This window comes from Lathyrus oleraceus, chromosome 6 (assembly GCF_024323335.1).
Source record: "Lathyrus oleraceus cultivar Zhongwan6 chromosome 6, CAAS_Psat_ZW6_1.0, whole genome shotgun sequence".
Lineage (NCBI taxonomy): Eukaryota > Viridiplantae > Streptophyta > Magnoliopsida > Fabales > Fabaceae > Lathyrus > Lathyrus oleraceus.
The window spans coordinates 75006253-75018277 of record NC_066584.1 but is presented as its reverse complement, the minus strand read 5'-3'; positions in this window follow the sequence as shown (position 1 = coordinate 75018277).

The window sequence follows — 12025 nt, the reverse complement described above, 5'->3', positions numbered from 1 at the left end:
AATGTTTTCCTGTGCAAATCATCTGCAAAAGCCACCATTATATTCATATGCAATATGTTTTATCAAAAATTCGGACATTTTTGCAAACAAACTGATAAATGAAAAATAAAGAGGCTCTTTAACTGAATTATTCGACTCTTAATGGGGAGAGAATTTGTGCCAGGAATGGGAGAGGGTATCAGGAAGCTGATCCCTGAAAAGAGGTGATCGCTATAAAAAGAGAACTATCCTAATGACAACGGGGATACGGGGTCCCACTGAGTTTCGACTCTGCTATGACTCGTATGTCCTCAAGACGCTCTGCTCATCTTGCTTTCTGAAGTGGATGATTAGTCGATCTTTAACCTTCGAAGATTGCCGGATTGAATGAAACGGTGATATAACACTGATGAACTCAGATCACAGTCATTCGCTTATTCCCTAACTTTTGCCTGGATCGCCCCCTTTTCGGGTTTTCAATCCATCGGGATACCCATTTTTGCCTGAGCCGCCCTTTTGGGTTTTCGACTCACCGGGTGTACTCTTTTTTTATATCCCTAATTTTTGCCCGAACCTCTTTATTCTCTTTTTTTTTTGGTTCGTCGGGATGCCCTTTTTTTGCCCGGACTATTCTTTTTATCGTCCAGCGGGTCTATTTTATGCGAAGTATTTTTTTTAACTGCGTCTGAGTTAATAGGGGACGGGAATCCTTCGCCATCCATGGTTGTTAGCATCAAAACTCCGCCATAGAAAATCCTTTTAACCACGTACGGACCCTCATAGTTCGGTGTCCATTTGCCCCTGTGATCTGTGTTGGGAGGAAGAAATATTTTGAGTACCAATTCACCGACTTGATACCCCCGAGGGCGCACTTTCTGACCAAATACTTTCTTCATTCGTCTCTGACCGAGATACGTCAATTCTGGGTACGTAGTTCCAGCATAGCACCTTAATCATCGAAGACAAGGTAAACAAAGCATCAGCAAATTGGTTTTCTTCAAAAGAAAGTTAACAATCTTCTCGTGTAGTCTCTGTAAGGAACCAGATGAGGCTGAGGTGTATACCATTTCCCGTTGGTTTGATTGATGACCAAAGCTGAATCCCCGTATACATCCAGGGTTTTAATCTGTATATTGACGGCTTCCTCAAGTCTTAGGATACAAGCTTCGTATTCGGCTTCATTGTTGGTGCAGGGAAAAGTTATTCTGGCACCAAATGGCATATGAACCCCCTTTCGGTGTGATCAACACTATACCAACTCCGCGACCATTGACGTGGACCGCCCCATCAAACATCATAACCCATTTGGATTCAGGGTCAGGCCCCTCCTCCAGGAGTGGTTCCTCTCAATCTTTCGATTTGAGAAACATGATGTCCTCATCAGGAAAGTCAAACCTCATAGGTTGGTAATCATCAATCGGTTGCTCTGCAAGATAGTCTGACAAGACACTTCCCTTGATGGCTTTTTGTGAAGTGTATTGGATGTCATACTCTGTCAGTATCATTTGTCACCTAGTAACCTTTCCGGTAAGTGATGGCTTTTCAAAAATATACTTGACTAGATCCATTTTTGATATCAATAGAGTCGTGTGAGTCAACATATATTGTCTTAGTTAGCGAGCAGCCCATGCCAAAGCGCGGCAAGTTTTCTCGAGCAATGAGTATCTTTGTTCACAGTCGGTAAACTTTTGCTAAGGTAGTATATTGCATGCTCTTTTCGACCTGACTCGTCATGCTGACCGAGCACATAACCCATTGACCTTTCTAACACAGTCAAGTACATGATCAACGGTCTTTCCTCTCGGCCTGTAGACTGGCCCCGATCTTGATCTCTTTCTTGTCGTCTTCGGTACCAACGTTGATGGTCTCAACCACCTCCTGATAAGGTGTAATAGCTCGGTCCTCCTGTTTCAACAATCTGGCTAACCCTTCAGGCAATTCACAATCTTCCTCAGCCCCTTCTTCGGCTTGATAGATAGGATTGTCGAAGTCATACTTGGCCATAGCAGTGTCGTTAGCAGTGAGATCCGAGTGGTCGGCTCTGCATGATGGAGGATCATGCTTTACCTTAGAATGAGAGATTTTTTTTTTGAAAGAAAGGAAAAACGAAAAAAGAAACATTGCCATTTTTTTTTGTAAAAAGTAAAAAAAACTGAAAGAAAGAGAACACAAAATTGTTTGCAAAAGCCGTCCTTTATTGATGATAAAAATAATTGCGAAACGTAACTAAATGGATGGCCCTACAAATAAGCCGTTACACCTTGGGCAAAGTGTAAGACTTTATTATGCATGTAATAAAGGAAAACAATAAAAATCACTCTTTCAGCAGAGTAACCCGGACGATTTTTTCAGACGACCAATTGTCGAGCTTTTCTCCCGGGACACACGGGCGAATCCAGCTATCTAAGTCACAGTCGTTGTCAGCCTTGTCTTCATCTGCAGTATTGACGATGTGGGGGGAAACCAAACCCCCGCTGGAGAGAGTACCGGTTTCATTCTTCTGAGATCCCGGAGCATACCCCAATCCAAACTTGTCTTCTTTGATGACTGGCTCCACAAATTTGCCCCAGCCTTGGGCATTACCAGCTTTAACCACTTCGACAGCTTGCTTGTATGAAGAGATAAAAGTCCCGACCTTCTCAAACTCAGGTGAAAAGACAGCTTCGGGCGCAACCTCATTGATGTTTGTAGTTTCGAAGCCCTGACACAGCATCTCATGCATCTCGCCATCCATCTCTACATACTTAAATGTAGACAGGTGGCTAACAAAAATATCCTCTTCACCACATACAGTGACGATCTGACCTTCTAGTTCATATTTGAGCTTCTGGTGGAGGGTAGAAGTAACAGCACCGGCATCATGAATCCAAGGCCGACCTAGCAGACAGCTGTAGGCAGGCTGGATATCCATCACATAAAAGGTGCTCTTGAACACCTGCGGTCCAATCTTAACTGGCAACTCAACTTCGCCAAAAACAGCTCTCTTAGAGCCATCAAAAGCCCTCACAACTAAGTTACTTGGCCTCAGGATGATGCCATCGCAATCCAACTTCATTAAGGCTTTCTTTGGAAGAACATTCAGAGAAGAGCCTGTATCAACCAAAACATGGGAAAGCACCACCCCTTTGCACTCCATTGTGATATGCAAGGCTTTGTTGTGATTCCTGCCCTCAGGTGTTAGGTCATTATCGGTGAAACCTAGCCCCCGGCTAGCGTTTACATTGGAAACTACCGACTCCAGTTGGTTAACAGTTATCTCCGGTGGAACATAGGCCATATTCAGTACTTTCAACAAGGCTGCTTTGTGCGCCTCAGAGCACAACAATAGTGAGAGAATGGAGATCTTTGAGGGTGTCTGATTTAGCTGGTCGACTACCTTGTAGTCACTTTTCTTGATAATCCTCATAAACTCATCCACTTCCTTCTCGAATGCGGTCTTAGGAGGATCTTCCTCAGTAGTAACCTCTTCGGTGGATACCTGTTTCCCTTTAGCCTTGGCAGCTGCCTCGGCTTTGGTATTCGCGCGTAATGTTGATGGTGCAAATAGGCGTCCACTGCGAGTGAAGCCACCAACCCCTCCAACATTGTCTACAGCGGAGCTACCAATGTCAATGTCTTCTTCATTAACTTTCTGCCCCTGGCAGTAGATATCAGCCCCATAGTGCCACGGGATAGCACTGTCTTTCTCATACGGAACAGGTCCTGGTACCGTGATGGTGATTGGACCAACCAAAGTTGGTTGAGGGCTGTCAGAGTAAATTGCGACTGGTGCTGAACTTTCGATGTTCACCGCTGCTGGTTCTGTACTTTCTGGGAAATATATTGTTGTCGGAGCGAGTCTCTCGGGAACATATATTTCTTCAGGAGTGAAATAAAACGTCACCGTCGATACATCATTCTTCACCGGACGGGCCTGATCGAACTGAAGACAACCTACATCTATCAGCTACTGAATACCCCTTCTCAAACTGTCACATCCGTTTTCGGCAGCTTGACAATTTCTGCATTCTTCCCCACAGCCCGGGAAAATCTGTCCTTTCAGAAGTCGGTCTTTAACCACCGATAGCGAAGTCTTCACCTTAGTCACATCAGAAACCAAATTCAAAGTTTCCCCACTATCAACAGCATTAATCCTCTGCCCTCCGTGAGCCGGCATTGGGTTCTGGATAACATTAGGCACCGGAGCAAAATTGATAGCCTGGGCATCTCTCAAATCTTGTACCTTTAACTGGAGAGCCTTGCAATTATCTGTAGTATGGCCAGGTGCGTTGGAGTGAAAAGCGCATCTGGCGTTGACATCATAACCTCTAGGCAAATTATTGGGATCGATTGGTGGGGCCAGAGTTCTCAATTTAACCAGATTCATGTCAATCAGCTTGGGAAGTAATACTGAATAAGGCATTGGGATTGGCTCGATGACCCGGTCCGTCTGCCTTGGACGTTGTTGATAGTGTCTCTGCTGACCCGGATTACCTCCTTGTTGTTGATTGTTGTACCTGGGTTGTTGTTGCGGATGATATTGCGGTTGAGGAACAGGTGTTGGAATAGTGACTGCGGCCACTTGATCTTGATAATAATTAGGGCGTCCTTTACTCCTGCCTCTGCCGGCATACACAACGCTTGCCTCACCTTCTTTTCTTCGCTGACCGTTACCAGCAAACGGTCTCTTGGGACCTGATGGGTTGGAAACACTATTGTCTTGAATTCGGCCTATCTTCAACAGACTCTCGATTCTTTCTCTAGCAATTACTATCTCTGCAAAGCTGATTGACGGGCAAGCAGCCAATCTCTCAATATAATTGCCTTGAAGAGTGTTCATGAACATGTCCGCCATCTCCCTTTCAGACATAGGGGGTTGGACGGACGCAACAATCTGTCTCCAACGCTGAGCATATTCTCTAAAGGTCTCCTTGGCAGTCTGGGACATACCTTACAACAAGGTCCGATTTGGAGCCATGTCCAAGTTGTATTGATATTGCTTGACAAAAGCCTCTGCCAAGTCTTTCCAGCTCTTGATGGTAGTACGAGACAAATGAGAATACCATTCACGAGAAGCTCCAGTTAGACTGTCTTCAAAATAGTACATCCACAGCTTTTCATCTTCCGTGTGAGCTCCCAACCTTCCCAAATAAGATTGGAGATGAGTGCGTGGGCAAGAAGCCCCGTTGTATTTCTCAAAAGTAGGGGGTTTGAACTTGTGAGGAATCCTTACTCCCTGAACCAGACCAAGATTTGTGACATCAAAGCCTAAGGAATTTTGAGACTCCAAAGATTTGAGCTTCTCAGCAAGCTCATCCATAGGGCGAGTGGTCTCGAGGGCCTCGTCGTGCAAAGAAAATTGATCATACTAATAATCTTCAGTAACGGGGTGCCCGTTAATCCGAATTCCTTGATTCACATTGTACCTTCCGCCAATACCATTTCCAACATTCCCTATGTTGCCAACATTACCCGGGTTTCCATCAGCATTTGCGTTACCCGCGTTACCAGTGTTCACAGGGTTATCAGCGTTCCCAGGGTTACCAGGGTTTCCCTCAGCATTTAGTATCTCCACCTCAGGCCTCGGTTGCCCAACCAATTCCCTCAGCTTTTCTTGACCTGCTGCCATACCAGTCATCAATGTCATGAACTGATCCATCCTTTCACGCATATCAGCCAGCTCTTTCTGTACTTGGTCCATCGCTAGTCGTGGACGGTTTTCCTTTGTCGGGTATCTGTGAACTCGCTTGGGACCAATAACTGCCTGATACAGGGAACAAACATTAGACACTGCGGTGACACCTGCAAAACAGACAAGGATTAATATGCATGGTATGCGATGCACTGCTTGTTCAGTTTTAAGGCACCCCCGTTTTGAAAGGGAATACCCTGCAAATGAATAAGCATGAGATGTTGGATGCAAATATGCAGATGATGTTATGCAATGCAAAGGCATGTCAATCAGAATTGATGGATCCGCTTGAACATCTGTCAGGTTGCACCTCCTGGAGAGAAATTCACTGAGGAATATAATACAAGACCAAAACTCTGCTCCAGAAAACCGGGTTGGTTGGAGGTTAAGGTTTCCTGAATTTAGCCCACCCCTCACTGGTAGGTTCTAAGAACAGAAGTTCGTCAGCTTCAGCCCTTCAGTCGCGAATAATACGTTTACCACTGAAGGTTTGGCATTATTACGGGATAAAAGACCTCCACTGACTCCCCTCAACAGGACATCCTAAAGCAAGTTCCCAGTCTCGGGGTCCTCGGATTGATCAGCGAGAATGCGCCCACCAGAGCTAACATAATCACGTATCGGAGGAGAGGCCTCGACTGAGTTCTCGGGAAATGGTCACCAGAGTCGACGATTTCTAAAGGAATACCATGTCGTTACGGAACATCCGTAGGACATAATATATCCAAAAGAAACCTCGTCTGGGTGTGGTTCTTCACGAACGACTTAACGTAGCAACATGCCACGCAAGCCTCATGATCATCCACTCTAAAACCTGTGTGTACACTCAAGCCTGGGTAATGGGCTTATCTCTCATAGAACATCCCATCCCAACAAACAAACAAACAGATCCAATAGATACAACAGATGCATGCAAGCAGGTAAGCAAATAAATGTACAAAAGCATGAACACCCAATAAACAAGAAATCACACAAGCTAGGAGGGACTCGCTTAGGGAAGATGGACCAGTAAGAGGTCAACTTCTTAGTCCCCAGCAGAGTCGCCAGCTGTCGCAACCTGAAAAATACAGTGCGCAAAAAAACAACCGGCGAAAGAAAAAGACAGAAGAGTCGCCACCGTGCGTTATTCATCCCAAAGGAGGGAAAGGAAACGCTCGAAGTAAACCTGAAAAAGGAAAGGACAAGACGGGGTCTCGCAACCAAATCTTGGGTTCGGGAGTCGGTTATGCGAAGGGAAGGTATTAGCACCCCTACGCATCCGTAGTACTCTACGGGATCCACTTTTGTAGTTTTCGTCTAAAGGGTGTGAGTTTATCTTGTGCTGTTTACCAAAAAAAAAGGGTTAAATGAAAATGACACGCGTGGATGTCGCATCCACTGCATACGTATCTCATCTGAATATGAGAATCAGAGTCTTCGTAGCTCGGCTGACCTATGGGTTGGGGGATGTGTGCTCGTTAAGACATCGCGTCTTATGCCTACGTATCTCATCTGGAATGAGAATCAGAGCAAGCCGTAGTTCAACTAACTACGCGGTTGTGGATTGGGTTTTGGACGAACGACGTCACTACGCAATCTACCGGATGCTCGACCTTTGGAGACTTACTCGCCTGTAGTAGAAGGAGTAAACGTGTGTTATGGAGAAGAAAAATCAATGAAGGGTTTGTCTGCATTGTAGGAACGCGCATGCAAAAGGGTAATGAGGATAAGACCTCATAGCTCTTAACCCTGGACAAAGGAACCTGCATAAAGTAAACACAAAAACATTGCCTCCTATCGAGGTCTTCCAACTAGGAAAGCAGTAAAATGCGGGAAAAATGTAAAAGTACCACGCGGATAAAAATCCGAAGTAACAACAATTAGAGGAATGGGAAACCCTGAGATCCTTCCAAGCTAACATCATCAAAGAAAGTGGGTCAGTACAGGTAATCGAAATGAAACTCCAGGGGTTATCCCACAAATAAAGTGGGAAACCACGCAAATTATCCCTGCAAAAGTCATGTGAGCCCTCACAAAAACTCAACAAAAGGGTTAGTGAAACACCATAAGCATTTTTTTTCATGGATAACAGTATGGTTTCAGAAACCTCAAACCCTGTGGCATACACTTCAGAAATCATGTGATTAAACATTCAAGGCATAGGTTTCACCCATTCATAATACATCACACATTTAGAACATTCAAATTGAAGGCGTAAAATAATGGGAATAGGGCAAACCTGATTGGAGAGCTTGATTGAAATTGAGTTGCACCCGTGAGGCCCTTCAGGGTTTGGAGGCTGCTCTGAGTTCTCTGTCAGGTTTCTCTTCAGGTTTTGTCCAGGGTTTTGTTCCAAGGAAACCTCAGAGTATTTTGCTTCTCTCCCTTTTTCTCAAGTGAAGCCTTGGTATTTATAGACTGAATTTCATGGTTTTGTGGGCTCAAATGAGAGAGACCCAAGTCCAAAATTTTTTATTATATTTTATTTATTTTTTTATTATTATTTTTATTTTTTTATTTTTTTTGTAAAAAATTATATATTTTTTTTTTCGGATCTAATTCTGATTGACATGATGAAATGCAATATGAAATGCTAAATGAATGCATGAATGAGGAGGGCAAATTTTGGGGTGTTACAAAGGTTTACTAATATTTCAGGTTTTATAATTAATTATCTTTATATTATTCATCTTCTGTGTTTGATTGATATGAGTTTGATGATGAACATCTATGTAATTTTGTTTGCCCTCACCATGAGAGAGTAGTTTCCTAGGGACTACAGGTTATGGGAATTATTTCATGACCTATCGTATGATCCTTTACTATCGATTGTGAGAATTTTAATTAAACTTATTTTATAATCTGAGTTCATGCATACCAACTTCGTTACAAAAGTAAGTAGTTCTCAGGTATCAACCATAGTCTGAAAGGATATGTGTCGATACCGGAGTGCAGATTTTTAAATAACCTAATCCGGATGATGCGAAAGCCGACAGAAGAATTTGAGAAAACATATATCTAGGAAAAATTATTGACTCGTCGAATAATAATTTGGACAATGTGAAAGCCATCGGATTATCCGTCGACGATAGGTATAATGCGTTAGCGAAAGCAGGTGGTGCCCTATTTTATATGTTTTCTATAATTTATGCAAAATTCTTGCAGTAGGTTTAACAAGGATCGTATGATTATGTTAGAAATATGAACTGTAACCTAGGGTCATATTTGCCCCAATTTGAGATTTAAGTGATTTCTCCATTAAGCTGTTTTTACTTAATTGCTTTTTTCTTTCAAGTTGTTTACTAAAATTCCTACTTTTGATTTCTCTATATATACACTAATAAGATAATAATTTGGTACTTAAACCATTACTCTATGCGGTTCGATATCTAATTTATTATTTCGTGAAAGTCGTGCCCTTGCGTATGCATCAAAAATCAAAAGAAGATATTTCTGCCTCCTGGGTAGACTTTGTATATTCATCAACTGTTTTTATCTTTGTTCGATAGGGTAGTCTAGATGAAGTCTTTCTAGACATAGGTTCATCTTCAGATTGAGACGTATTTACCCCTGATGAAGATAAGAGGATTTGGGGAGTATGGAGAATGCATAATTCCTTTATATGAATTCACATTCTCTATCATGGGTTTCTGGTTTCCCTTCAACAACTTTGAAATACAAGTTTTGAATCACTTGATGGTTGCCCCCTTGCACTTGCACCCTACGAGTTTGTCTTATATTAAATTCTTCCAATATTGGTGCAAATATCATAAGAGAAAACCTTCCCTATCCCTTTTCTTCCACTTCTTCAAAGTACACCATAGTTTCACGGCTCAGGCGTGCGACCATGGTTTGATTAAATTGGTAGAGGTTGTTCTCAACTTCAGAATGTTTTTGGAGAACCTCAAGCATTTTTAAAATTTATTCTTCTTGGTTTCTCCTCTTCATAAAAAGGCTCATGCAATAGTATGCACCATAAGGACCAGAATAGAGGATATGTGTGTCGAACTATCTCCCAAGTACTTGAAAAAAGGTAATTTCTTGATGGGGAATGGGTTGTACGTGTACAAGGAAAATGATTTGTATCAAGAGAAACTTTATTTGAAGAAACAGAGGGTTGCTTCCATTAAAGAGTTAGGTCATGCTGAGGGTGTCAATCCTCGGGATGAGGCTTCACATAAACTTTTAAAACACTTTACTAAAACTTGTTTGTTGATGGATGCTCACATCAATGATGAGAGGAATGTCTTTTTTTTGGTGAGTTGCAGATACATTTTTCCTTTTGCCTTCAATTTGGTTTAATGCTCTTACCTTTAGTAATTACTATTTGAAAACTTGATGATGAATGAGGAAATAATCCACCAACTAAGACGAGGAATCTAACCAATCCCGACTACTACAGGCCCTTATAACACCTTAAGATTGATCAATGTTCCTTCCCCCTTAGGGTCTGCTTGAGGTGTTCTAAATGATATCTGAAAGTCGTTGTGCGTGCTGGGTCTTGTGACTCCATCACAGTTGGAGAGGTTACGACCATGTACTCCAAAGAACATATGGCATATACCTTGGAAAAGTATTGATCTTACCTAGCCTACCAGGTCGACGAGGCTCTCAGGGAGGAGCTATCAAATATCGTGTACTATACCCAAGGTGCTTATATTGTTTTGCCTATTGGCGGTGCCAACTATTTGGATGCCTTCCTATCTGAACAACGGCGCAAAAAGGAGCAGCAACTGGAGGAAAGTTTTCATGACCTAACACTTCAGCGGGATACGTACCTATAAGAAACACATAATGCTTATGTTTCTCTCACCGGGATAAGTGATGCCTTAAGTGCCCTCAATCTCACTGGCTCGTTAGTTGGTTAGGTAACCTTTTTGTGAGGGGTGTAGAAATGAAGAGTAAATGTAATATCCCATATCCTTCTAATTTCTCTATACCTTGTTAGTTGAGACAAATTGAGTTCTTAAATGTTTTATTCTTTGTCAGTTGGGACAAATAGGGTAATTAATAAACTCATATAAGTCTAATTATTACCCATTGGTCTTTAAGGGATAAATATATCCCCTAAGATATTTGTTTCTTTCCTACTCTCTCTCTCTCTCTCTCTCTGTATATATATATATATATATATATATATATATATATATATATTGTTAGTAAGAAAGAATATAAAAAATAAAGAAGAAGAAAAGAGGAAGAAGACGGAAACTTGGAAGGAGAAAAAGTTTGAATTGTCAAAGAAATCATCTTAATCTCTCATCATCTTCTTGATTCATGGTGGGTTCCTAGTTAGACATAGCTTTGGTGGAGAAAATCCATAAATGGATAAATTAGGGTTTTGTGTGTTTTGTCATGATCATGAAATCTATGTTAATACATGATGTTCTTATCATTTCTATGTCTACTTATGATAATTTATGTTGTTGATGTTGATTTGTGAGACATGTTATGATTTGAAGTGGTTATTTGCTTGTTCTCCCTTCCTGTTCATTTTGGTACAAGTTTTGTGCAACAACTTTCACTAGGCGAGAGAACTACTCTATGAAGCGAGCATATCAGTAGCAGTAGTAGGGAATATATGCATTTCTCGCTAGGCAAGACAACAAATGTTTTAGAGAATTGACATTCTGGAATCTATCCATTAAGCCTTGCTTGAAGCTCGCTAAGTGAGCGCCCGCTTGGATGTGGGAAATCTGAGAAAGTAAACCTTTTGCCTCATTTGGCTCGGAGCTCGCATGAGTTGGCTAAGCAAGAGTCCTTATGCTTTGAAAAATGTTTAGTGTTCATGTTTCCATCATAAAACGGGAACCGTGACTCCATTAACGCGATGTTGAATATGTTGTAAAACTAATCCAATACTCTATCTATTGGTGAAGGAAATCATGTGTGTATTTTGATAATGCTTGATGGATGATGATAAGCTATGGTGTTATGATATGAACTATACTATCAAATGTTGTTTGTATTGAATGTATACTAATTGAATTAAGCCATGAGGATGATTAAGATAAACCTAGGTAGATAACTAGGTGAATGAATTAGAAAGATAACTTAGGTTATGGTAATTAACCTAGGTTGCGATAGTCGAATGTAAGAGAGGTCTCGATGTGCACCCGTGAGCGAGTAGCCGCTAGAGACGAGTTTTTCCTTCTACGAGAATGCTGAAGGCATGGATGGGGAACAATGTAATAGTTATTTTTCAACTTGCTTGTATGGAAACACATTGTAATATATTATGATTGTGATAGAATCACATGGTATTTATGATATCGATCCATGGTGGTTGTGATATGATTACATGGTGCTTGATGAGATTAATCACGTGGTGATTGAGAAACCAATCGCGTATTCGGGAAACACCCATATTCATGTGTATCTCAAGTTTGAGACTTA